At 38.7% G+C, this 5,709-nt stretch overlaps 1 non-coding gene across 1 annotated transcript; it reads left to right on the top strand.

The window, feature by feature from the left end:
* Positions 1-5,400: 5,400 nt before the first annotated feature.
* On the top strand, positions 5,401-5,506 carry LOC140869898 (small nucleolar RNA R71). Its single transcript, XR_012146888.1, has one exon. It is a non-coding gene; the product is annotated as a small nucleolar RNA R71 (small nucleolar RNA).
* The last annotated feature ends 203 nt before the right edge of the window (positions 5,507-5,709 follow it).

Below are 5,709 nucleotides of genomic sequence, written 5' to 3'. Positions count from 1 at the left end.
GGTGGAGCCCTGAGCAGACTGTTTTACCCAGGATTTTAAAGTCATTTATGTGATGCATATTAGTCTATATATCATTGCTTTTGTATTGAGCGTTGTCGCTCACGCCCCTGTATTTGGTATTTTTGGGTACCTTGTGGCGGGGAAGGTTTGAGGCTAGACAGTCCAGGAGGCTCGCACCAGGAGTGAGGCCAGTGCCGGAGGAAGCGAGAGTTAGCGGTAGGGTTATGACCCTATGAACCTTCGATTTGGTTGTATAAGTATTATCGTCGGTTGTATTCTGTCGATCAGATTTGTTGTATTTTGTGTAATCCGTTATTCACGCTTTTAATATTATTGCATGCGCTTTATTAACTCTGATTAGGTAGTGGATCCGGGTAGGATCGCTACATTTATTGGTATAAGAGCGCATTGCAACTGGGAATTAATCAAAGCGGATTAATACCTTATCTATTATTATTGAACAGATGGCAGATTACAATGAGAGTCACGGCAGTGGAAGCGGTCACTGGGAGGATCGTCATGACCGTAGACGGGATCGTCCTAGACATCGTGAGGAGCGAAGGAGTTTCAACATGAACCGATTCCTTCAGATGGGTCCGAAGCCTTTGGTGGGTGGCGAGGAACCTGGATTCACCGAGGATTGTATTGAGCGCTTAGAGAACTGCTTTCGACGGTATCAGTGTACCGAGGAGCAGAAGATGGAGACGTTGGGTTTCCTACTGGAAGGAAATGCCAGAAAGTGGTGGAGAACCGTATCTACATTGATCATAGTAGCCAGAGGAGTTGCTACTTGGACAGAGTTCCAAGCGGCTTTTGAGAAGTTGTATTTTCCTCCAGACCTACTGCAGTCGAAGGCCAACGAGTTGTTGAGCTTGCGGCAAGGGACGATGACTATCGACGAGTACCCTCAGAAGTTCATCAAGCTTCTCCCTTATTGCTCATAGTTTGCCGGTAGTTATACGGCTCAGTATACTTGTTGCGTGTTTTTCGCTCGCAAGCGCATGATGTCAAGTTATAATATAGGAATTAAGTCCAAGTCGATCCCACGGAGAATTAATAAATGATATTATATAAAATAATAAAATCCTAATCCTATTTAGAGCTACGAAATTGATCTGATTTTATAAAACTAAAATTTTCAAGAAACAAAACTAAATAACCACGAGTTCACGAGAGAAAAAATCAATAAGCAATGAATGCTAGAGGTTCGACTTCACTTGACTGTACACCACAATTTATTTCTAATGATTGTTCAATTATAAAATCTTCTAGTTTATTATCCAATAATTTCTATTATTTTCTACTACCTCTCTCGAGTGTCAAGCAGAAATTCGTATTTAATAACAAACTCAATATCTCTATCAAGGTTCAACTATTAAATCTAATGACTTCAATGGAGTTATACGCCTCTCGAACAATTAAACACCAAAGATGTATTTTCCTATGTCGTATTCAAAATCTCATCTCTCGAGTGATAAATTCTAAATAAAATATCATTCAATCTATGGCCAGTAAATTGAAAGCATTAAGATCAGGGAAACACAAATAAACTGTGCGAAGAATTCAAATATGTAAATCATAATATCTCAATCATGGTTTTCAGTCAAGATCCGTCTACCTCTAGACTAAGAAATTAGTTCATAATAAATTCAAAGATCAAACAAAACATGTTCTTCAAATAATCCATCAAACTAGAAAAATAGAGTTCAAAAGAAAACTAGAACGAAGTAAAATTAAGCTTTTTCGTCGTCGGATGCCGCCGTCTTCCGTCTTCGTATCAAATTCTCGAGCTCTTGTGCACTTCAAAACTCTCAATAGCCGTCTCTATGCTCTGAATCCTCTCTAAACCCTCGTCTTCTCTCAAAATAAGCCATAAAATCCTTTTTAAACTCGATTAGAGACTTTTCATATTTTTGGAGACTACGCAGCGCTGGAGTGCTGGCTTTTGGCGCTGGGGCGCACAAGTTTCGTATTTTATTTTTCAATGAAAGACGTATGGAGCTGGAGCACTCAAAAGGAGGCGCTGGGCACTAGGAATATGAATTTCCGACGCTGGAGAGCTAGGAATATGGCGTTGAGGCGCTACATGTTCTTCCATTTCACCATCTGCGCAGCATTTTTGTAAAAATCATAACTCAAGTTCTAGCCGTCGGATCGAGCTGAAATTTTGATAGCAACTTTAAAACATCCTAATCTTTAATTTGAATGGTTAAGATTGGATTTGATGTCTGTAACATTCCCAGTAGTTTTGTAAACTTTGCTATCTATAATTCGTCTTTCCGCTTCTTCTTGCTACTTTTCTTCAAATCCTTGCAACTCACAAAAACAACAACAAATACGCATAATATCCACTCGATATATCAAAAAATCCAAGTCAAATCATATATAAATTAAGTGCATAAAATGCACTTATAAAATCCCCCCAAACTTAGACTTTTGCTAGTCCCGAGCAAAACGATAATGAGCAATATAGTCGACCACCGAATTTATACATTCCAAGATTCAATACACATGTCGGCTAATTTTCTCAAGAGTTCTCGTGTGTGTGATTTGTCAATCTCCTCTACCCACATAACTTTCGGTAAAATCATGCAATTTGTAAGCTTCATAAAATCATTAACTCCGCCCTCAAGTTTCAAAATACTCTCAACCAAGTTCAACTTTTACTCACACAGATCAACAGGACTTTTTCGGTTAATATTAGTCTTAAGTATAATCGGCAGGAGATAAGAATCCATATGTATATCAATGTAAACAAGGACTCAGAATTCAAAGCAAAGGGAATTGAATATTTTCAATTTGTGCAGGATTATGAGTAGCTAAATTTTTTTTATTTGCATTGCCAGACATTAGTCTTGGCTTTCTTCTACTCCATACATCTTCATTTTTATGCCTTGTATTTGGACTAGAATTTCAATCCGTTTTTTTTTTCAAGGCCTCCCCCGACCTTACTTTCTCCGACATTACTTTTCTTTTAAATTTTTAGCTACTCAATTTGTTTTGGATTTTTCATGAATATAGAATGGCTAAAAAAAATCTCAATAGATTCGAAAAAAAAAAACGCCTAAATCACTTCTGCGTTCATAAAAATCTATCTCAGTTTCAAGCAAAAATCACAAGAGTTAAGAATCAATTCCTCTAATCCACATCACAAATCCACATAATTTTTCTCTAATTGCTAGGAGTATCGAAAATCATGGAATTCGTGCACAAATGTGAGAACTCAAGATTAAATATAGCTAACATGAACTTTTTCAGCGAAAAAAAATTTATTTTCATCATAGGCCAACACAATTACAACATCATGCCTTCAACTCCAACTAACTCATAAAAAATTTCAAATTTTCACAATTTTTAAACATCCCCCCAAACTTAAATTGTGCATTGTCCTCAATGTACAATATTCATTAAAAACAAGGGACACATACCTTAGGCACCAAGCGTCAGTACTTGGCACCATCTTAATCACTCAAAAATCTTCATCAGGGGTGGCTCCTAAACTCTTTCAGCTCCATACTTTTTCACCTACACAATTCAAAATCATTATTAATGTATATTTTCCTCATGATAAAAAAACAACTAAAATAAAATAAAAAACGCATAAAAACTAGCTTGAGTTGCCTCCCAAGAAGCGCTTAGTTTATAGTCCATAGCCCGACTGTATTCCAATTCTAGCCCGGTTCCGCTTTGTTGAGGGTCTTCCCTTTCGCTTTCACCCTCCAAATATATTCAACAAACTTTTTAAACTTTGATTTCTTCTTCATTTTCTTCTTCTTCTTTGGCACCTTTGGATCATTGTTCTTTGCATCTACCTCATGAACAAGTTTGGGATAGCCATCCAGCTTCACAACTCGCTCAATCATGCATAATTCCTCGATAGATGGATTATTTGATTTCTTGAATATGTTAAAAATAACTCTTTCGCCGTCCACACCCATCGACAACTCACCATTCTTCACCTCAATCTTGGCATCAAAAGTGGCCAAGAAAGGTCTCCCCAATATCAGTGGCATATTTGCATCCTCCTCCATATCTAGCACAACAAAATCCGCCGGAAAAATAAATTTATCTATTTTTACCAAAACATCTTCAATGATTCCAAGCGGATATGTGATAGATCTATCAGCTAGCTGCAATGCGATCATTGTGGGCTTCACCTCACCAAGTCCTAAGCTCCTGAAAATAGACAAAGTCATCAGATTAATTCTAGCTCCTAGATCGCAAAGTGCATTATTAAAATAAGAAGAACCAATAGTGCAAGGAATAGTAAAACTCCCTGGATCCTTCAGATTTTGTGGCATCTTCTTTTGGAGCACAGCACTAAATTTTTCAGTTAAGCTCACCACCTCATTCTCTTGCAGCCTCCTTTTCTTGGACATCACCTCTTTAATAAACTTCGCATAATTCGGCATTTGTGCCAAAGCATCAGCAAAAGGGATGTTGATATGTATCTTCTTGAAAATCTCCAAAAATTTTGAGAACTGCTCGTTCACTGCCTACTTCTTGAACCTTTGGGGGTATGGAAGAGGAGGTTTGTACATCGGTTTCTGCTCAGGTTCGGACTCTTTCTCCTCGACCTTTTTCTCGTAAACTGCAACTTTTTCAAATGTCTTGCTCTCAGATTTTCCCTCTTCATTATCCACCTGTTTCCCACTCCTCAACGTGATATCATTACACTGCTCCTTGGGATTCACCTCAGTATTACTTCGGAATTGGCCTCTGTTATTATCTTTCAGTGCGTTCGCCAACTGCCCAATGCTAGTCTCCATGGATTGCAATACAGCACCCATGTTGGCCACATGCGTCTCTAAGCTGTCAAGGCGAGTCTCAGTTCTCGCCATCCTCTTGCTCGATTCCTGCACAAAAGCATTAACAACATCCTCCAAAGGAGGCTTACCCTCACCCTTATTTGTATTGTATCCCGGAGGAGGATTCAACACATTATTATTATTTGCATATGAAAAATTCTCATGATTACGCAAACTAGGATGATATTGATTGGGTACAGGATTACCTCGATAGTTGTTGTAATTTATGTTGTTCACATATTGAGCTTGCTCCACACTCTCAAATCCATCAGCAGAATTTACGGCAGTTGCCAGCGATGCTGTCTTAATAGAAACTTGATTGCCTTTGGTCAGTGCAGCCAACTATGTAGAAATAGTAGTCATCTGAGCAGTCAAAGTAGTGAACGCATCAACCTCATGAATTCCAGCAGGCTTCCTTATCGCAGATCTCTCACTCGGCCACTGATAACTGTTAACAGTCATTTGCTCAAGCATATCATAAGCATGTTCAGGAAATTTGGAAAATATTAAACCTCCCGCTGCAGCATCCACAGAAATACGAGTTGGTCCATTCAAACCATTGTAGAATAATTCGATCTGTTCCCAGTCCGGAAAATTGTGGTTCGGGCATTTCCTAAGCAATTCCTTGTACCGCTCCCAAGCTTCATACAGTAACTCATAATCTTGTTGTTTGAAAGTAGTGATCTCAATTTTCAGCTGGGAAGACTTGGCAGGAGGAAAGTACTTAGCCAGAAATTCGGATGCCATGTCTTCCCATGTAGTGATACTTCCAAGAGGTAGTGACTGCAACCAACTACGAGCATTGTCCCTAAGAGAGAACGAGAACAATCGTAGTCTGATGGTGTCCTCAGTAACACCATGAATTTTCACTGTGTCAGCAATCTCCAGAAAAGTGCGCATA

This window comes from Henckelia pumila, chromosome 4 (assembly GCF_033568475.1).
Source record: "Henckelia pumila isolate YLH828 chromosome 4, ASM3356847v2, whole genome shotgun sequence".
Lineage (NCBI taxonomy): Eukaryota > Viridiplantae > Streptophyta > Magnoliopsida > Lamiales > Gesneriaceae > Henckelia > Henckelia pumila.
The sequence above is the reverse complement of the archived record's forward strand: the minus strand, read 5'-3'. Positions and strand labels throughout refer to the sequence as shown.